Here is a 23,402-nt window from a genome sequence, read left to right on the forward strand (position 1 = left end):
TGGAGGAGCAAGAGTAATGGTCAGGGGCTTGTTTTCTGAATCCAAATTTGGCAACCTGCACAGCTTGAAGGTCACCCTGAACCAACAAGCCTGCCAGAGCATTTACAGTGTCAAACAAGAATATGTGATAAGCACCTCAGAAGAAAAGAACATGTTAAAGGTTTATTGGATACCACAGTATCACAGGACAAACAAACAATCACCTAGATTTAGAGTTTTGCGGCCAAAGGGGTGCGTTAGCTACGCGTGTTTTTTTTCTAGCGCTGCTTCTAAACAACGCTGGTATTTAGAGTTCTCTGAAGGGCTGCGTTAGGCTCCAAAAAGGGAGTGTACAGGCATATTTACAGCCACTTCAACTCTCAATACCAGCGTTGCTTACAGTAGCGGCTAGCTGGAAAAACGTGCTCGTGCACTATTCCCCCATAGGAAACAATGGGGCAGTTTGGGCTGAAAAAAAACCTAACACCTGCAAAAAAGCAGCGTTAAGCTCCTAACGCAGCTCCATTGTTTCCTATGGGGAAACAGTTTCTAAGTCTGCACCTAACACGCTAACATGAACTCCGAGTCTAAACACCCCTAACCTTACACTTATTAACCCCTAATCTGCCACCCCCGCTATCACTGACCCCTGCAGTACACTATTAACCCCTAATCTGCCGCTCCAGACACAACCGCAACCTACATTATACCTATGTACCCCTAACATCGCCGACCCCTATATTATATTTATTAACCCCTAATCTGCCCCCCCAACGTCGCCGCTACCTTACCTACACTTATTAACCCCTAATCTGCCGACCGGACTTTGCCGCCACTCGAATAAATGTTTTAACCCCTAAACCGCCGCACTCCCGCCTCGCAAACCCTATAATAAATAGTATTAACCCCTAATCTGCCCTCCCTAACATCGCCACCACCTAACTTCAAGTATTAACCCCTAATCTGCCGACCGGACCTCGCCGCTTCCATAATAAATGTATTAACCCCTAAAGCTGTCTAACCCTAACCCTAACACCCTCTAAGTTAAATATAATTTTATTCTAACGAAATAAATTAACTCTTATTAAATAAAGTATTCCTATTTAAAGCTAAATACCTGTAAAATAAACCCTAATATAGCTACAATATAACAAATAATTATATTGTAGCTATTTTAGGATTTATATTTATTTTACAGGCAAGTTTGTATTTATTTTAACTAGGTACAATAGCTATTAAATAGTTTTTTTACTATTTAATAGCTACCTAGTTAAAATAATTACCAAATTACCTGTAAAATAAATCCTAACCTAAGTTACAATTAAACCTAACACTACACTATCAATAAATTAAACAAATTAACTACAATTACATACAATTAAATAAACTAAACTAAATTACAAAAAATAAAAAAAGAATACAAGAATTTTAAGCTAATTACACCTACTCTAAGCCCCCTAATAAAATAACAAAGCCCCCCAAAATAAAAAACATTCCCTACCCTAATCTAAATTATAAAAGTTAACAGCTCTATTACCTTACCAGCCCTTAAAAGGGCTTTTTGCGGGGCACACCCCAAAGAAATCAGCTCTTTTGCCTGTAAAAAAAACACAATACCACCCCCCAACATTACAACCCACCACCCACATAACTCTACTCTAACCCAAACCCCCCCTTAAATAAACCTAACACTACCCCTACCCCCCTGAAGATCTCCCTACCTTGAGCCGTGTTCACCCAGCCGGGCACCGATGGACCAAAAGAATACATCCGGAGCTGCAGAAGTCTTCATCCTATCTGGCCAGAAGAGGACATCCGGACTGGCAGACATCTTCATCCAAGCGGCATCTTCTATCTTCATCCATCCGACGAGGAGCGGCTCCATCTTCAAGACCTCCGGCGCGGAACATCCTTCTTCAACGACGACTACCCGACGAATGAAGGTTCCTTTAAAGGGACACTGTACCCAAAAATTTTCTTTCATGATTCAGATTAAGCATGACATTTTAAGCAACTTTCTAATTTACTCCTATTATCAAATTTTCTTCATTCTCTTGGTATCTTTATTTGAAATGCAAGAATGTAAGTTTAGATGCCGGCCCATTTTTGGTGAACAACCTGGGTTGTCCTTGCTGATTGGTGGATAAATTCATCCACCAATAAAAAAATGCTGTCCAGAGTACTGAAACAAAAAAAATCTTAAATGCCTTCTTTTTCAAATAATGATAGCAAGAGAACGAAGAAAAAATGATAATAGGAGTAAATTAGAAAGTTGCTTAAAATTGCATGCTCTTTCTGAATTACAAAAGAAAAAATTTGGGTTCAGTGTCCCTTTAAGTGACGTCATCCAAGATGGCGTCCCTCAAATTCCGATTGGCTGATAGGATTCTATCAGCCAATCGGAATTAATGTAGGATGACGTCACTTAAAGGACCCTTCATTCGTCGGGTAGTCGTCGTTGAAGAAGATTGTTCCGCGCCGGAGGTCTTGAAGATGGAGCCGCTCCTCGTCGGATGGATGAAGATAGAAGATGCCACTTGGATGAAGATGTCTGCCGGTCCGGATGTCCTCTTCTTGCCGGATAGGATGAAGACTTCTGCCGCTCCAGATGTCTTCTTTTGGTCCATCGGTGCCCGGCTGGGTGAACACGGCTCAAGGTAGGGAGATCTTCAGGAGGGTAGTGTTAGGTTTATTTAAGGGGGGTTTGGGTTAGAGTAGGGGTATGTGGGTGGTGGGTTGTAATGTTGGGGGGTGGTATTGTGTTTTTTTTTTACAGGCAAAAGAGCTGATTTCTTTGGGGCATGCCCCGCAAAAAGCCCTTTTAAGGGCTGGTAAGGTAATAGAGCTGTTAACTTTTTTAATTTAGATTAGGGTAGGGAATGTTTTTTATTTTGGGGGGCTTTGTTATTTTATTAGGGGGCTTAGAGTAGGTGTAATTAGCTTAAAATTCTTGTATTCTTTTTTTATTTTTTGTAATTTAGTGTTTGTTTTTGTAATTTAGTTTAGTTTATTTAATTGTATGTAATTGTAGTTAATTTATTTAATTCATTTATTGATAGTGTAGTGTTAGGTTTAATTGTAACTTAGGTTAGGATTTATTTTACAGGTAATTTTGAAATTACTATTTAATAGCTATTGTACCTAGTTAAAATAAATACAAAGTTGCCTGTAAAATAAATATAAATCCTAAAATAGCTACAATATAATTATTCGTTATATTGTAGGTATATTAGGGTTTATTTTACAGGTAAGAGTTAATTTATTTCGTTAGAATAAAATTATATTTAACTTAGGGGGGTGTTAGGGTTAGACTTAGCTTTAGGGGTTAATACATTTATTATAGTAGCGGCGAGGTCCGGTTGGCAGATTAGGGGTTAATACTTTAAGTTAGGTGGCGGCAATGTTAGGGAGGGCAGATTAGGGGTTAATACTATTTATTATAGGGTTTGCGAGGCGGGAGTGTGGCGGTTTAGGGGTTAATACATTTATTAGAGTGGCGGCGAGGTCCGGTCGGCAGATTAGTGGTTAATAAGTGTAGGTAAGGTAGCGGCGACGTTGGGGGGGGCAGATTAGGGGTTAATAAATATTATGTAGGTGTTGGCGATGTTAGGGGCAGCATATTAGGGGTACATAGGTATAATGTAGGTGGCGGCGATGTGCGGTCGGCAGATTAGGGGTTAAAAAAAATTATTATAGTGGCGGCGATGTGGGGGGGCCTCGGTTTAGGGGTACATAGGTAGTTTATGGGTGTTAGTGTACTTTAGAGCACAGTAGTTAAGAGCTTTATGAACCGGCGTTAGCCCAGAAAGCTCTTAACTACTGACTTTTTTCTGCGGCTGGAGTCTTGTCGGTAGAGGGTCTAATGCTCACTTCAGCCAAGACTCTAAATACCGGTGTTAGGAAGATCCCGTTGAAAAGATAGGATACGCAATTGACGTAAGGGGATCTGCGGTATGGAAAAGTCGCAGCTTGGAAGTGAGCGTTAGACCCTTTCCTGGCTGACTCTAAATACCAGCGGGCGGTAAAAAGCAGCGTTAGGAGCCCTTAACGCTGTTTTTGACGGCTACTGCAGAACTCTAAATCTAGGCGAATGTGTGTTTATTTTTAAGCTGCCCTAGGCATTGGTAAATATGTGCCCCCAAATCTACTTCTTATCTCTACTTGTCCTAAATAGTCAAAAATATTCCCTTTATTGATTGCAAAACCATTTTAAAATTTTGGGGTATAGTCTAATATTTTTAATGAGCTTTTCACATGAGCTAATGCATTGCGATAAAACATTTTGCAGCCATGTGTTTCCTAGAGTTCAAAATGTCAAGGACTTAAATGTGTTATTTTAAACATGGCACATTTAGGCTTTTTGGTATTTATGAAGGGCTTCTAATAACACATAGAGGCCCATTTATCAAGCTCTGGATGGAGCTTGAGGGCCCGTGTTTCTTGCGAGTCTTCAGACTCGCCAGAAACAGCAGTTATGAAGCAGCGGTCCAAAGATCGCTGCTCCATAACGCAGTCCGCCTGCTCTGAGCAGGCGGACAGAGATCACCGTAATTCAACCCAATCGAGTACGATCGGGTTGAATGACACCCCCTGCTGGCGGCCGATTGGTCGCAAGTCTGCAGGGGGCGGCGTTGCTCACAAGAGCTGCTGATGCAATGCTGAATACGGACAGCGTATTTCTCTCCGCATTAAGCGAGTTATGTCGGACCTGATCCGCACTGTCGGATCAGGTCCGACATACCTTTGATAAATATCCCCCATAGGCTTAGTTTTCACTTTAACAAATTATATTCACAAATAAAAAAATATAAAATATTAACATCATTTAGGGTTGCCACCTCAGCCATGTTTTCCTGGACAGTTATGAGTTATACATATTGCAGTGTGTGCAGGGAGGTTAGTGTGTTTTGCTATCCAGGAACACTATCCATATAATGTCCAGAGGCAAAACACATGTTCCTCCCTCCGCACCCTGCAGCATGTATAACTCGTAACTGTCAAGGAAAACATGGCTGATGTGGCAACGCTAATGATATCATTGGATGAAAAAATTGTAGGAATATATGTACTTACTATGGCAGGAAATGGTTAATATCATGTCAAAAATCAAGCTTGGCAACAGAATACCAGCAGGAGTTTTCTTTAAATATAGTTTGTAGATGGCGCTAAAAGCTGTGGGGGATAATTCTCAAACTAAAATATAAATATAAATGTATATAGGTTGACCCTTAATTCTAAGGGGACCACTGATAATCAAATGCAAATAATTTTCTTAGTAAATGAAAGCACTTCACTATGAAATGAGTAATAACTATTTTATTTTTGATGATTAAAAACTTCACTTTCAAGTAAATGATAACCAATTTATTCTTAATTTTTAAAGTTTTAGCACAATCTTAAAATATACAATCAACAATCTTCATTCAAACTACCTCATCCAAAACATTCATCCATCAAATTCATCAATGTAAAAAATTTATCAGAAAATATAAAACATATATAAACTATTTTTAAAAAACAATTTTTATATAAGAAACATAAACGCTGCTCCTTATTCAGGCATCTTTTTCCAAAATCTCCGTACAATATGTTTTTTTTGTAGTACAGACTACCAGCAAGAATGCACAAAAGGATGATCATCAATAAAGTAGCATTTTCTGATGATGTTTTGCTTTCCCATTGGTTGATTTTTTTACCTCAGATCTGCTGACGGATTGTTTAAATGCTGAATTATCACAACATATAAATATTTGTTATATATGTAACATTTATTTGTTTTCCAGAGATTGGAGCACTGATTTTAGGGTGTCAGAAGATGGTGGAATATTGGAAGAAGAAACTGCTTTTGAATGACATTGCATTATACATATTGGTCCTTAGATGGCGCTAAGGCATTTTGTATATTGGTTTGCACACTTTATAAGAAATGATTCAGAGCTAAGGACAAACACTTCTGGGGTTTTTTTTTGTGCATGTAGCAAATTTTTTACTTAGCGGTCAGTAGTCTGCACTTCTTGAATCACCAGGAATCCTATTATTGTCAAATGGCAAATCTATTTACAAGCAGTACATTGTGTGCCAACTGTGCCCAGTGGCGGCTGGTGAATTTTTAGGATGGGGGTGCACAAGACCCTCCCCCTATTAGAAAGCCACGCCCCTTTGAAAAACCACGCCCCTTTTGAAAAACACGCCCCTTTAATAAGCCACGCCCATTTTAAAAGCCACACCCCTTTGTGAAAGTCACGCCCCTCAAATGGCCCCACCCATTTGAACCAGCAGTGTTTTTGGTCATCGTCTTCTTGAAATATCCAGCCCCGGCCTGGGGGTAACTTCAACTGAAGTTTGTGACTGATTCCTCAACATTATTCTCAAGTATCTGCTGATATTGAGTGGAATCCATGAGACCCTCAACAATATTCCCAGTAGTACAGGTCTTTGGAGGTGGTCTGTGGGCTGTTTTTGACCGTTCTCACCATCCTTTGCCTTTGCCTCTGGCCCTCTCTGATATTTTACTTGCCCTGCCACTTCTGGCCTTAACAAGAACTGTGCCTGTGGTCTTCCATATCCTCACCATGCATTGCTCACTGTGTTCCTCATAGTAGACACAGACATCTTAAATCTATGAATGCATACTCTTCAGTACAGCCATGTTCACGTGCGACAGTGCACAAATGGAGGAGCCTACACTACCTGCCCATGTCTAGTCTTAAAATATACATGATGGTGCTCAGTTAAATTATATAATAACATATATATATTAACCAAATGATTAATTAAAGCTGCAAAATAATAAGAATGTTGAATGTACATTCATGAAAACATATATATTCCTGGATTTAAAGAACCTTCCACTTTATAGAGAAATACAACCACATTTCAATTACTGTTGCCCCAGCCCCCAGTGTTCGATATAAGGCAATGCAGCCAAAGGCCTTGGCAACATGAAGATAAATACACCCACATTTTACTTTCTACAAAAGAAGATTATTTCTATTACACTAGTGCTTAATAATTAACTTCAACAGTAAAGATTAAAACAGAATGTTGTTAACTCAAGTACAATTTTTGTAAATTAAGTCAATCCGCCTGTCTTTTTTTGAGGCAAATAAATCAATAACATTTTCGGTGAATGTAGGCATGTCATTGATCAATTGTTTTTCAATTGTGAGCATGGCTAGAGCAGTCAGTCTTTCCTCAGTCATGGTGCTCCTTAGAAATGTCTTAACTCGTTTTAAAGTTGAGAAACATCTCTCAGCCTCAGCAGTTGTCACGGGAATAGTCGAAATAATTTGCAACAGTTTGTAGGTCTCAGAGAAAGTACTGTCCAAGTTATTTTCTATTACAAACTGTAGAAGACTGATGGCACCATTCATATTTCGGAAATCTGGTCTTCTGTAAATTACTCCTAGTTCAGTTTTCAGGCGATCTTTCTGTAATGTGTGATAAACCGCTGATGTTTGTTCAAGAAGCTGATTTGGAAAATTTTTCTCGTAATCCGCAAATTTTTCCGCTTGGAGGAGAGAAACAGCCGAGTAGTGAGTTATAAAAGAAAATCTATCTTTTACTTGATTTGTGATAACATCGCATATCTCTTTAGCTGCCACAGTCTGAGCAATGTGAATATTTTCTCTCTTCCTTTTCCTAGATGTTTCCTCTGTTTCTGATATCGTCATGGTCACTGTGTCCATTCTATTCCTTTCGTTTTCCATTGTCTGCTGGAAAGTGTTAATATGTTTTCTAATAAGTGCCGCATCTGTTTGTGTTTTCTGAAGTTGGTTGTATAACACATCTACATGTGGCATAATATTGTGAAAAACTGTAAGCCAAAACACAAATACCGAGTCTTGTAACATACGCCGAATAGCCCCTGCTTGATTTATAGCTATTTCTTTTTTCGATGTTGACTCTATTTTTTCCATGCATTCAATTAACTGTTCCCTGTTTTCAAAAACTGTATTGACGGTTCGACTCTTGAAATTCCACCTGGTGGCTGAACCATGAGGTATCCTTCTTCTAACAGTTTCATCTAGAATAGCTATCCTTTGTGGCGAGTTACTAAAAAAGTTAGTAATGTCACTTAGATTTGAAAAAAATACTCGAACTTGTTGATTTTGACTGCTTGCTTGGCTGACAATTAAATTGAGCTGATGTGCGTAGCAATGCACAAAATGTGCATTCTTGTAGGTACGTTTAATTATAGCCTGAACACCTGCATGCTGACCACTCATCACGCTTGCACCGTCGTAACTCTGCGATATCAGTTTCTCTGGGTTGTCTATAACTTTTTCCAAAGTAGCTTGAATACACGTAGCTAAAGATTCGGCATCATGTCCAGCTGGATTAGTGAATTCCCAGAATCTCTCAACCGGTTGTCCGTTACCTATAATGTATCTAAAAACAACAACCAATTGGAAGGCAGATGAAACATCAGTAGTTTCATCTGCTATCACTGCTACAAAACTTGCATTTGAGATTTCCTTCTTTATTTGGTTCTGGCAAACAGTAAGCATACAGTCTAATAAATCGTTTTGAATTTCTTTTGACGTTCCTTTAAAAACAGTGGCACTAGCGAGATGTTCTTTTAGAGATGCATCAAGCTCTGCTGAGAAGTTTATAAGACCTCTGAAAATGCCTGGATTTAATGAATCATCGCGTTCGTCATGTCCTCGAAGTGCAAGCTCAAATGCGCCGCAAAATAAAATACAATTAATTATTTTGGAAAGAACATAGCGATTTTTCGTTACTTGCTCATTATGTTTTTTAATATTCAAACGATATGCACTGTCAAGTTGTTGCCGAATATCAACCCTTCCTAGCAAATTAAACTCTAATGTGGAGTTTAAATGTGATTGGGAGCAATTATGTTTATTGGTTTTTTGACTTAAATGTGATAAATCGGCGACACCATAACTCACCCAGCTTGAATCCCCACTTTGTTTTGCAAACAGGAGACAATAAAAACAAAAGAGCCTGTTAGATAATTCACAACCACAAATCCATGGATATTTATCATATACCTCGGGTTTGAATTCTCTTTTGTAATCTCTAGTTTTACATTTTGTCACCTGGGTAAGGTTAAGCATATTTGTTGGCCTGAGCATTTTAATTTCCATTTTTCTTTCAATGGGCAACGTTGAAAAATGTAATTGCTTTAGCTCAGACACACTAATTTTACTAAGTGCCATCTTAACTGTTAGTTTACACACAAAGAACAGTCCTTTGCTCTTATCTAATATATAACTTGTAGGTAGGTAGCTCTGCAGCTGTTAGAAAATATACAACTTAATAGTTTAATAGTTTGGCGGTGGTTATGTAATATATAACTTGTAGGTAGGTAGCTCTGCTGCTCTGCAGCTGTTAGAAAATATACAACTCAACTTGAAGTAATAGTTTAATAGTTTGGCGGTTGTTATGTAATATATAACTTGTAGGTAGGTAGCTCTGCTGCTCTGCAGCTGTTAGAAAATATACAACTCAACTTGAAGTAATAGTTTAATAGTTTGGAGGTTGTTATGTAATATATAACTTGTAGGTAGGTAGCTCTGCTGCTCTGCAGCTGTTAGAAAATATACAACTCAACTTGAAGTAATAGTTTAATAGTTTGGCGGTTGTTATGTAATATATAACTTGTAGGTAGGTAGCTCTGCAGCTGTTAGAAAATATACAACTTAATAGTTTAATAGTTTGGCGGTTATTATGTAATATATAACTTGTAGGTAGGTAGCTCTGCTGCTCTGCAGCTGTTAGAAAATATACAACTCAACTTGAAGTAATAGTTTAATAGTTTGGCGGTTGTTATGTAATATATAACTTGTAGGTAGGTAGCTCTGCTGCTCTGCAGCTGTTAGAAAATATACAACTCAACTTGAAGTAATAGTTTAATAGTTTGGCGGTGGTTATGTAATATATAACTTGTAGGTAGGTAGCTCTGCAGCTGTTAGAAAATATACAACTTAATAGTTTAATAGTTTGGCGGTTATTATGTAATATATAACTTGTAGGTAGGTAGCTCTGCTGCTCTGCAGCTGTTAGAAAATATACAACTCAACTTGAAGTAATAGTTTAATAGTTTGGCGGTTGTTATGTAATATATAACTTGTAGGTAGGTAGCTCTGCTGCTCTGCAGCTGTTAGAAAATATACAACTCAACTTGAAGTAATAGTTTAATAGTTTGGCGGTTGTTATGTAATATATAACTTGTAGGTAGGTAGCTCTGCAGCTGTTAGAAAATATACAACTTAATAGTTTAATAGTTTGGCGGTTATTATGTAATATATAACTTGTAGGTAGGTAGCTCTGCTGCTCTGCAGCTGTTAGAAAATATACAACTCAACTTGAAGTAATAGTTTGGCGGTTGTTATGTAATATATAACTTGTAGGTAGGTAGCTCTGCTGCTCTGCAGCTGTTAGAAAATATACAACTCAACTTGAAGTAATAGTTTAATAGTTTGGCGGTTGTTATGTAATATATAACTTGTAGGTAGGTAGCTCTGCAGCTGTTAGAAAATATACAACTTAATAGTTTAATAGTTTGGCGGTTATTATGTAATATATAACTTGTAGGTAGGTAGCTCTGCTGCTCTGCAGCTGTTAGAAAATATACAACTCAACTTGAAGTAATAGTTTAATAGTTTGGCGGTTGTTATGTAATATATAACTTGTAGGTAGGTAGCTCTGCTGCTCTGCAGCTGTTAGAAAATATACAACTCAACTTGAAGTAATAGTTTAATAGTTTGGCGGTTGTTATGTAATATATAACTTGTAGGTAGGTAGCTCTGCTGCTCTGCAGCTGTTAGAAAATATACAACTCAACTTGAAGTAATAGTTTAATAGTTTGGCGGTTGTTATGTAATATATAACTTGTAGGTAGGTAGCTTTGCTGCTCTGCAGCTATTAGAAAATATCAACTAGAAGTTGAACTAAATTGTTAAAGAACTCCCTAAAAATCCAGTATACTCCTAAACTTGCTAATCTCAGACTGTGTCTGTTGTTTAAATTACAAGTAGAAAAATAAAAATGTTTTTTTTTTTAAACACTAGTTCAAGTTCAAGACTCAACTCAAGTTACTCTATATAAAAAGCAATCTCAGACTCAGACTGTATCTGTTGTTTAAATTACAAGTAGAAAAATAAAAATGTTTTTTTTTTTTTAAACACTAGTTCAAGTTCAAGACTCAACTCAAGTTACTCTATATAAAAAGAAATCTCAGACTCAGACTGTATCTGTTGTTTAAATTACAAGTAGAAAAATAAAAATGTTTTTTTTTTAAACACTAGTTCAAGTTCAAGACTCAAGTTACTCTATATAAAAAGCAATCTCAGACTCAGACTGTATCTGTTGTTTAAATTACAAGTAGAAAAATAAAAATGTTTTTTTTTTAACACTAATTCAAGTTCAACTTAGACTCAACTCACTCTATCTAAAAAGCAATCTCAGACTCAGACTGTATCTGTTGTTTAAATTACAAATAGAAAAAAAAGGTTTTGTTTTTTTTAACACTAGTTCAAGACTCAACTCACTCAGTTACTCTATATAAAAAACTGCAGGCCTGCAGCAAAAATCATTAAAATATCTGCCCACAAAGTTACTAAACTAATAATATATTACTAGTATAAATTAAGTTAACTAAAGTATCTTCAAGTTCTATATAGATATAGATAACTAGAAAATCTGAATACTACTAGTAGTGACTGTGAATCTACAGTTCTAAACTAATTTGCTGCTAAGCTAAGCCTAATGTAATTAATAATAATTATAATGGCTATTGGCTAACTATCTAACTGTCTATTAGCCTGCTCCTGGGCCCTGGCTATTTCTTTGCACACTACTTGACTGCAGCTCAGCAGACACTGAGTCAGCACACAGCAGCAAATATTGACTGTCTGTCACTGTTCAATCAACTTGTTGATGCTTGATGGCTGCCAGCAGGCAGCAAAAAATATATAGTTTTGTTGTAAACAATTTTTGCACAGAGCTATGCAAAAACACTCCTCTCAGCTCAACGGCTATCTCCACAAAGATTTTCGCGCCGTTGAGCTGGGAGGAGCCTCGTGGGGGCCATCACGTGAGCCATGGAGCCTATCACAGAGTCTGAGGAGTCCGGATCAAGAGGCTGGGGGAGGAGACAGAGCACAGGCTGAACGACCGCACAGTTCAGCCTGTGCGATTATGCCTCTATAGGCATGAGGCTGGGGAGGAGCTCTACGCCTGCACAGTGAATACATTGCGATCACTGTGCAGGCATATAGAGCTCCTTACCGCACGTGCGAGTGGGGGGTGGAGACTGGAGCCTGCCCTGGACTGTCAATCAGCCTCTCTCAGCTCAGCCTCAGGCAGCAGCAGCAGGCAGTGCGCCGTGGTGGTGTGTGGTGTGACGTCACGGACGTCAGCACACTGAGTAGTCCACCCGGTCCTAGCTCCTGCCTCCTGCCTGAGCCTGATAATAAATATACAGTGTCTGTTAATGAACACTCAGTGGCGAGTCAGTGATGAGAATGATAATAGATTAAATAGCAGGGTATATAAGCTAAGCAGCAGTGCCAGTAAAGCATTATTTAATACATATAATATTAAATAATATAAATAAAAAATAAAATTAAAATTTTTCATAATTTTTTTTTTCTCATTTTTTTTTTTTTAAATGCTCATTTTTTTTCCCCCTCCTCTGTCCCCTGGGGGTTCACGTGCGACAGTGCACATATGGAGGAGCCTCCACTGACTGTGCCAATTTCTCTGGGACACTCTGAGTTTTCAGCCTCCTCCTATCCCATAGCTTTATTGTCCCAGGAATAAATTTTACACTGGTAAACGTTGCTCTGAGGTGTGTGTTTGTTGTGGATTTTACTGTGGGAATCAAAGACAATTTGTTTGTTGGTCATATGTATATATTTGTATATTGCTGCATCTCTGGGTCTTCTATATTTTACAGTTTACAAATTGTATTGCAAGACAGGAGACTCCTATTGCTTTACTTTCTTTACTGATAATCACCAGTAGTAAAACACTAGTACAAAAAGAAATAATGTAACACCCCTTAACTAATAGGGGCTCAGTGTCCAACATATAGTCAGTCTCTCCCACTTGTACATTCTGAGTTCAGTAACGTGTCGGTCTGCAGCAGGAACCCCAGTGGACTAAGCAGAAAGAGGGAAGACACAAGGTTGATACCCTGCTGCGGCTTGAAATGGAGAACATCGAAGAGAAGAGTGTCTCTTACCAGCTCCGCTAAGGGTAACAACTCGAACCAGTTGGTTTGAAGAGCGTTGACAAAGGCTCTAAGATAAGCCTCAAGATCCTGGTTTACTCTCTGTTAGTCAATTGGTCTGAGGATGGTAGCCAGAAGACAAGGAAACAGTGGTTCCAATCAACTTGCAAAAGGCTCTCCAAAAGGTAGAGATGAATTGTGGACCTCTGTCGGAAACAATATTCACAGGAATGCCATGAAGTCGTACCACATGCAGGAGAAAAAGATACGATAATTCTTGGGCAGAAGGCAGTTTTGTTAGGGGTACAAAATGAGCCAGTCTGGAAAAACGATCCACCACAACCCAGATAACTGTATGGTGGTCAGAAGGAGGAAGGTCCACAATGAAATCCATTGTTATGTGTGTCCATGGTCATTTGGGAATGGACAATGGTTGGAGCAAGCTGGGAGACAAGGATCGGGGAGTTTTATTGGCAACATAAGCTGTGCAGGCTTTTACATAATCCTGAGTGTCAGACTTCATAGTAGGCCACCATACGTGTTGGGAAAGACGCTTAACAGTCCTTGTCAAACCAGGATGTCCTGAGAGTTTACTGTCATGAGCCAAGGACAGTACAGGAGTGCGTAGGTTCAGAGGTACAAAAAATATATCGGAAGCCATGGGGGCTTCAGGAGGTTTACTAGACTGGGCACGTTGCAGTCTTTGAAGAAGGGTGGTATTCAATTGAGCAACCACACAGGAGGGAGGTATGCAGTGTTCAATAGGAGGAATCACTTGAGTGAGAAAACTAATGGGAAAGGGCATCTGCCTTCTTTTTTTTGGTCCCAGGAAGATAAGAGAACACTAAGTTAAAACTGGAAAAGAGCAAGGCCCACCTGGCCTGTCGAAGATTGAGTTGGTGAGCAGCCTCTAGGTAAGTCAGATTCTTGTGGTAGGTGAGAATTTGAATGGGATTAATGGTGCCTTCCAACCAATGATGCCATTCAGTCAAGGCCATCTTAATGGCTAAGAGTGCACGATTACCCACATCGTAATTCCTTTCTGCAGGAGTAAAACGTTTGGAAAAAAGGCTACAGGGTGCGACTTGGAGGTTAAAGGATCCCTTTGAGTTAGAACTGCTCCAGCCCCTATCATCGGATGCATCAACCTCTAAAGTGAACTGTATGTCAGGATCAGGATGGCGGAGCACAGGAGCAGACCAGAAAGCATTTTTAAGACGAGTGAAGGCATTGTCAGTATATGGCCGGGTTATAATACAATATGTTTAATAATTATTCTTTAAAATAAACCCCCAATAAAAATGCATATACAAAACAATAAAATGAATGTAAATTCCTAAATTCTTTGTATTAGTTAAAATTTATAGACACATTGAAATATATTGTAGAAAACCAGATCTGAATCAAACTATACATGTTTAAACTGTTATATTATGTTATGCAAAGATCATAAAAATTACCTTATTCACAATAGTCTCTCAAATCAGAGTTGCATTTAAAATACCATAATGAGATACCAAGATATGAGCCACTAACATTCAGATTAATACAACTAAGCTATTTAACCCACAAATGATTTTATACAAATCTAATTAAAACACCAGAAGTTATATATATTCTTAGTTGTATATATATTCTTAGTTGTAATTTAACTGCAGCAACAATGAATATATTTGTTTTCAATATTACCTATATTTACTAACCTCTTATACTTTACTAGGTAACAAATGAATATGCCAGCTTCCAGAATTTCTCAATAAGTCCAATTCACCTCAGAAAACAAAAGAAGTATTTTGCAATGTGGATAAGAAAAGGTAGTCCAATTTCGCTTATAGTGACCGTGTTCCAGGCAGCAATTATCAGTCACAAGTTAGCAGAAAAGACTGCGCCTTTCTCCATGCATGGGGTTGAATCATGTGATATAAACCCACCCCTTTTTATTCTGTTCCATCACTGGTGAATTGGCTATGCCCTAAACGAAAGCCTGTCCCTCCATTGTTTCACTGGTAATGTATGGTTACTAGGGAAACACATCTTTGTTAAAGGGACAGTCTACACCAGAATTTTTATTGTTATAAAAGATAGACAATCCCTTTATTACCCATTCCCCAGTTTTGCATAACCAACACAGTTATATTAATATACTTTTAACCTCTGTGATTATCTTGTATCTAAGCCTCTGCAAACTGCCCCTTTATTTCAGTTCTTTTGACAGACTTGCAGTTTAGCCAATCAGTGCCTGCTCCCAGATAACTTCATGTGCACGAGCACAGTGTTATCTTTATGAAATACGTGAACTAACACCCTCTAGTGGTGAAAAACTGTTAAAATGCATTCTGAAAAGAGGTGGCCTTCAAGGTCTAAGAAATTAGCATATGAACCTCCTAGGTTAAGCTTTCAACTAAGAATACCAAGAGAACAAAGCAAAATTGGTGATAAAAGTAAATTGGAAAATTGTTTAAAATGACATGCTCTATCTGAATCATGAAACTTTATTTTGGCCTAGACTGTCCCTTTAACAGTCAAATCTTTTGGCTGTAATTCTCGCATCACAACACCGGGGGCAACATGACAAAAACAGTTTTATTTTCAATACTACTAACAGAAAATACAGATTCTTGTATATTTTTAATATGTACACTATAATTTGATATTAATAAACTATCGCCTAGATTACAAGTTTTGTTGGTAAAAACTTGCGGGGCTAACGAGCCTTTTTTTTCCCAGCGCTTACTTTAAACAACGCTGGTATTACAAGTTTTCTGAATGGCTGCGTTAGCCTCAGAAAAGTGAGCGTTGAGCAAATTTAGCTCCACTTCTACCTGTAATACCAGCGTTGCTTACGGTAGCGGTAATCTGGCTAAAACGTGCTCCTGCACGATTTCCCCATAGGATACAATGGGGCTGAGCTGGCTGAAAAAAAACTAACACCTGCAAAACAGCAGCGTTCAGCTAACGCAGCCCCATTGTTTCCTATGGGGAAACACTTTCTAAGTCTACACCTAACACCCTAACATGAACCCCGAGTCTAAACACCCCTAACCTTACACTTATTAACCTCTAATCTGCTGCCCCCAACATCCTCGCCACCTGCATTATACTATTAACCCCTAATCTGCCGCTCCAGACACCGCCGCCACCTACATTATACCTATGAACCCCTAATCTGCTGCCCCTAACATCGCCGACACCTATATTATATTTATTAACCCCTAATCTTCCGCCCCCAACATCGCCGCCACCTACCTACACTTATTAACCCCTAATCTGCCAACCGGACATCGCCGCCACTATAATAAATGTATTAACCCCTAAACCGCCGCACTCCCGCCTCGCAAACACTATAATAAATTGTATTAACCCCTAATCTGCCATCCCTAACATCGCCGCCACCTACCTACAATTATTAACCCCTAAGCTCACGCCCCCAACGTCGCCGCTACTATAATAAAGTTATTAACCCCTAAACCTAAGTCTAACCATAACCCTAACACCCCCTAACTTAAATATAATTTAAATAAAACAAAATAAAATTACTATAATGAAATAAATTAATCCTATTTAAAACTAAATACTTACCTATAAAATAAACCCTAATATAGCTACAATATAACTAATAGTTACATTGTAGCTATTTTAGGATTTATATTTATTTTACAGGCAACTTTGTATTTATTTTAACTAGGTACAATAGCTATTAAATAGATAATAACTATTTAATAGCTACCTAGTTAAAATAATTACAAAATTACCTGTAAAATAAATCCTAACCTAAGTTACAAATACACCTAACACTACACTATCAATAAATTAATTAAATAAATTAACTACAATTATCTAAACTAAAATACAATTAAATAAACTAAACTATAGTACAAAAAAAATATTACAAGAATTTTAATCTAATTACACCTAATCTAAGCCCCCTAATAAAATAAAAAAGCCCCCCAGAATAATAAAATTCCCTACCCTATACTAAATTACAAAAGTAATCAGCTCTTTTACCAGCCCTTAAAAGGGCTTTTTGCGGGGCATTGTCCCAAAGTAATCAGCTCTTTTACCTGTAACAAAAAAAAGACCCCCCCCCAACATTAAAACCCACCACCCACACACCCCTACTACCTAACACTAACCCCCTGAAGATCACCCTACCTTGAGCCATGTTCACCCAGCCGGGCCGAATTCTTCATCCAATCTGGGCGATGTGGTCCCCCATCCGGCAGAAATCTTCATCCAAGCGGGGCAGAAGAGGTCCTCCATCCGGCAGAAGTCTTCATCCAAGCGGGGCAGAAGAGATCCTCCATCCGGCAGAAGTCTTCATCCATCTGCAGCTCCATCTTCAAGACCTCCGATGTGGAACATCCTCCTCGGCCGACGGACTAACGACGGATGAAGGTTCCTTTAAATGACGTCATCCAAGATGGCGTCCCTCGAATTCGGATTGGCTGATAGGATTCTATCAGCCAATCGGAATTAAGGTAGGAAAAATCTGATTGGCTGATTTAATCAGCTAATCGGATTGAAGTTCAATTTGATTGGCTGATTGGATCAGCCAATAGAACTGACCTCGCATTCTATTGGCTGATCCAATCAGCCAATCGGATTGAAATTCAATCCGATTGGCTGATTACATCAACCAATCGGATTTTTCCTACCTTAATTCCGATTGGCTGATAGAATCCTATCAGCCAATCGGAATTCGAGGGACGCCATCTTGGATGACGTCATTTAAAGGAACCTTCATTCGTCGTTAGTCCGTCGGCCGAGGAGGATGTTCCTCGTTGGAGGTCTTGAAGATGGAGCCGCAGATGGATGAAGACTTCTGCCGGATGGAGGACCTCTTCTGCCCCACTTGGTTGAAGACTTCTGCCGGATGGAGGACCTCTTCTGCCCCGCTTGGATGAAGACTTCTGCCGGGTGGAGGACCACATCGCCCGGATTGGATGAAGAATTCGACCTGCCTGGGTGAACACGGCTCAAGGTAGGGTGATCTTCAGGGGGTTAGTGTTAGGTTTTTTTAAGGGGTGATCGGGTGGGTTTTAGAGTAGGGGTGTGTGGGTGGTGGGTTTTAATGTTGGGGGGTCTTGTATTTTTTGTTACAGGTAAAAGTGCTGATTACTTTGGGGCAATGTCATAGTTTATGGGTGTTAGTGTACTTTGTAGCACTGAAGTTAAGAGCTTTATGTTCCGGCGTTAGCCCATAAAACTCTTAACTACTGACTTTTAAATGTGGTAGGAGTCTTGGAGGTAGAGGCTCTACTGCTCACTTTCTCCAAGACTTGTAATACCAGCATTAGGCAAATCCCATTAAAAAGATAGGATACACAATTGATGTAAGGGGATTTGCGGTAGCCAAAAGTCGCGGAAGAAAAGTGAGCAGTACACCTGTACCTGCCAAACTTGTAATACCAGCGTTAGATAAAAAGCAGCGTTAGGACCCCTTAACGCTGCTTTTTAAAGCTAACGCAGAACTCGTAATCTAGCCGTATGTGTTTAATATTCATAGGACCATTTAGTGCTATTTTCTCTGATCATTTCAATACCAGACATAAGAAAATTTTCAGTAATCATATTAATAAACAATTTATACTGTTAATTATTTTTCTTCACAGAATCATAGCATTCAATATCCTGGTATTGTATTGTATCTTAACATGAATACAGTATATTTCATATTTCTAATACATTTTTGAATGCATGACTCTTGTTAATGACCCATACTCATAGGACATCTTGTTATTATATGTCTGAAAAATAAAAAGAGACAGAGGTTATTGTTCTGACACAGTTAAACATTCTTATAATTTGAATGGCCTCAGCGCCTGATAGGAACCTATATGCCTGGGGGCGGGTGACTCCTAGCAGTGACCCAAAAGTGTAATGCAAAGAAAAGGATGCCCAGGCGCCTACCCTAAGGGGCTAGGTAATAGTGTATATAAATATATAAATAAAAGCAACTTTATTTACGTACTACATGTAGATAAAAGCCGTGATTAGACAGTGATTAAAAGGCAATGGAGTTGATAGTATAATCTAATCTTCATGGATCCATGATCAATTTAAAAAGTTAAAACGGTAGATAAACAATCAATAAAAACAATGGTAAATACAAAAACAATGGTCAGATAATGTACATTCAAAATTTGAGTGCCAGACAGTCCCAAATATATCCGAAATATATAAATATCCGAAATATATAAAAATAAGTCCAGAAATACAAAAATATATAAAGTATGGAAGTTCAAAAAATGTCTAAAGTCAATCCAAAATGGTGTCTAAAATCCTGTGATGTGTGTGAGAAACCAATGAAACATCAATAAAAAATATAGTGAAAATCTGAAAAATTATGAAAAAATTATGAAAAAATTATGAAAAAATAAGACAAAACAAGAAAAAACACGTGTATTCCAAATTTGGTGTGTTCAATAAATAAGATCCAAAAACATAGTTAAATCCCAATAGGAGGTGATGTGTTCAGGAGAATGGTGGTAGTGTAACAAAATCAAAAAATGACGATGTGCTGCAAAGTCCCAAACTACTATAAAGAGTTTAAATATCAAAAACAAGATGAAACAAGTAACAACAAACGATCCACCTGTGGGGAAAAAACAGAAACAAAATATAGTGCAGTATGTCCTAAAAAAATGGCGAATATTGCAATAAGGCTTACCAGTGCTGGTCTACGCGTTTCGGCCTGTACTAGGCCTTTCTCAAGACTGGTTTATGCTTAGTAGTGGTGGCCTTATATAGGGTGTTTCACCGGAAGTAGTAGATTGCTTTCACTTCCGTTTTTCTTTTTCAAACAACAAATTAATTTAGACTTAAAATTCATTTTGCGGTTATAAATAGTTTGCTGTTGTGAATAATTTAGGGAATACACTGTTTAGGGGTGGTTTATTTAGGATAGTCTTTAATGATAAGGTGTATAGTGTATACTTCTTTAGTGGGCTACGTTAGCCTCGTGACGTCACTTCCGGTCCTGGTATTGGTTGCGATCTAGAAGTAATGATCGTTTTTATTTGAATGGTGGTATATATACTCAAACTTTTGTAAGGGATTGTCATCTCATTCTTGTGGTTATAGAAATAGGTCCCTTGTGTACAAATTTGAAATTTAAGAGTATTATACGTTGGTCCGTAATTAGACAAACCCGATTGGTCGTGACGTCACGACATAGAGTAGGCGCCTTTGATTGGCTCTAAGGAAGGTGTGTCTATGTTTTTTAGTGTATATTGGGGCTACGTGATTGGCCATAGTATAGAATTACGTGATTGGCCACATTACGGAGGTGTGAGATTTCTTTCACTTTTGATTGGAGATGAGAGAAATGACTTATTTAAACGGAAATTCTTGGTAAAATGATACCGGATTTTCGAAATTCAATAATATTGTGATTAGTATGATTTCAGACATATATTAAAATTGCATATGTCATACTTCTTACTGGATCTGCGAAATTCAATATTGTTGTAATTACTCGATTTTTAGCTGTATATAAATTGTATTAAAGTGAAGTGGTGTGTTATAGAACCTTCTTTTTCTTTTCTCTTTGTTGTTAGACAAAAAGAGTAAGTTTAAATATCGTCTGCATCTGTTGGATGCGGACAATTATTACTTTCTTTTTCTTAATGGATTCTTTTATTATATATATGTAAGAAATTATTTTAAGAAAGCCATTAAAAATTCATTTTAGGAAAATTCATTTTAAGAAAATTATTAAAAATGATTAAAAATTCAATTTAGGCAATGGGGGGCGCTAATAATCAAGCTAACAAAATGTATGCTAACAAATTGTATATTCTCACTCACATAATGGCTAATTTAGCCTATGTAATTGAGATCAATAGTTGAAAGAATCGAGGGGACACTGATATTCAGGCTAATGGAATGTATATTATCCTTCCAGACCGTGGCTGGTTAGGCCTATACTGTTGGGAAAGGTTTATGTTATCAATGCTTGTAAATTCTTACACAAAGAAAGTGCAGTTTGGTATTTTTGACTGTAGTGTTGCTACTGTAATCAAACTTGGTTACTGAAGTCAAACCTGAATCAAACTTTGTGGCTAGTGGGTTGTGTACTCTGACAGCTTATAGTCTTCTATTTAGGGAAATTTGTAGAGACTTCATCTTAAGGGATAGTAGTGGGAGTAAAGTGCTTTATCCTAGACACTCAAAGAGAGTAATGGGGACGGGATGCTATATCGTAGATGATAGAAGATATGTACCATTAGATGATCAAACCTTATAAAAAGGTGCAGAAAGTATTCTTTATCTTCAGATTTTAGATGACAATTAGTGTGATCAAACCATATTGAAGAGATGCGATAGATCTTCTTTATTGTTAAGACCTCTTGTATACAGACAATCCAGGTTGAAGATCCACCTTGATTCTGCTGTGAGGAGTTTCTTTTCATAATTGCCTCCACGCCAATCTTTCTTGATCTTCTGTATCCCTAGAAAAGTGAGCTCTTTGGTGTTACCTCTGTGTTTTTCGGAAAAATGTTTGTATAGGGCTGTATCTGTATTCAATTTTTCAATAAGCAACAGGTGTTCTCCTATCCTGTCCTTTAAAATTCTAGAGGTCTGGCCTACATATTGTAGGCCACATGAACATTGACGCATGTAAATAATACCTCTATCTTGACATCTGATTAGATCTTGAATTTTATGTGTTACCTTAGTATTTTTGCAACTGAATGATGCTGCTTTAGTGCCATGCTTACAGGCTTTGCATGATGTACATGGAAAAAACCCTTTAATTTCTTTTCTGAAAACATTTTTTATTCCAGAGGTTTTTTTCTTTGGGATACTTGGGGCTATTTTGTTTTTTAGGTTCCTGGTTTTCCTATAAATAAACCTAGGTTGTGTAGGCAATTGTTCACCTATTATGTCATCATCCTTCAGTATACCCCAATGTTTTCTGAATATCTTTTCAATGATGTCTTTGTTGTCACTATATTCTGTTATCATTGGGATATTGAGGACTTTTTCATCTGTCATCTGTATAGGTTTCTTGTATTTCGTAAGTCTAGTTCTTTCAATCTTCCCAACTTCTTGAATTTTGTGATCTAGAATGTTTTCGTCATACCCTCTCTCTAAAAATTTTGATTTAATTATTATTGCCTGTTCATCCCATTTTTCCGTAGTTGAGCAGTTATTCCTCATTCTTAGTAATTGTCCTTTTGGGATGTTGTTTTTCCAATTTTGATGATGGCAACTTGTCATATGGATATAATTGTTGCTATCTACCCCTGTGAAATGAATTGAAGTCTCCAGCTTTCCATTTTTCACTTCGATTTTCAGATCGAGGAAAATTGTTTCAGTGGTACTGCTAACATATGTAAAATGCAGATTGTTTAGATTGTTATTCATAACTTCAAAGGTGAAGTCTAAATCATCTTGTGTCCCCTTCCATATGATGAGTATATCATCAATATAGCGTCTATAGAGGACCAGGTCCGCGCTGGCTGGGCAAGACTCCCAAAAAGTATGTTCCCATTTGCCCATATAGAGATTGGCATAGCTCGGCGCGAACCTGGTCCCCATTGCTGTCCCACAGATTTGTTGGTAGTAGTGTCCGTCATCACAAAAGTAGTTGTGATTGAGTATATATTGAATACTATCCAGAATAAAATTCCTATGTTCTTCTGGAACTTCTTGATCCTTCTTCAGGAAATATTCGACACCTTCTAACCCTTCTTGATGTGGGATACATGTATATAATGAGATGACATCACAGGTGGCTAGGATGTAGCCTTCTTCCCACGTTATGTCTTCCAATAGATTTAGAACCTGGGTAGAATCTTTGAGGTAAGATGGTAATTGTCGAACATATCTCTGCAGATTTAGATCAACATATTCCGATAGGTTACTGCTTAGTGATCCAATGCCGGAGATGATTGGTCTTCCGGGGGGCTTTGGCAACGACTTGTGTATTTTCGGTAGATGATACATCACAGGGGTAATTGGATGGGTAATGTTGATATAGTTATATTCTTTATCATTGAGAATCCCCTCCTCTTTTGCTTTCTTTAATATTGTCAGTAGTTCATTCCTATATGTTTCAAGTTCTTTAATTGTTTTTAGCTGTTGGGCGGTCAGGTTATGTTTCCTTATTTTTAATTTCTTCTGTTGGATATCCCTTATTTCTCTGCATACTATATTTTCGAATGATTCTATAGCTGCTCCTTTGCTAGCAGTTGGATAGAAGGTTGACTTG

This window comes from Bombina bombina, chromosome 2 (assembly GCF_027579735.1).
Source record: "Bombina bombina isolate aBomBom1 chromosome 2, aBomBom1.pri, whole genome shotgun sequence".
Lineage (NCBI taxonomy): Eukaryota > Metazoa > Chordata > Amphibia > Anura > Bombinatoridae > Bombina > Bombina bombina.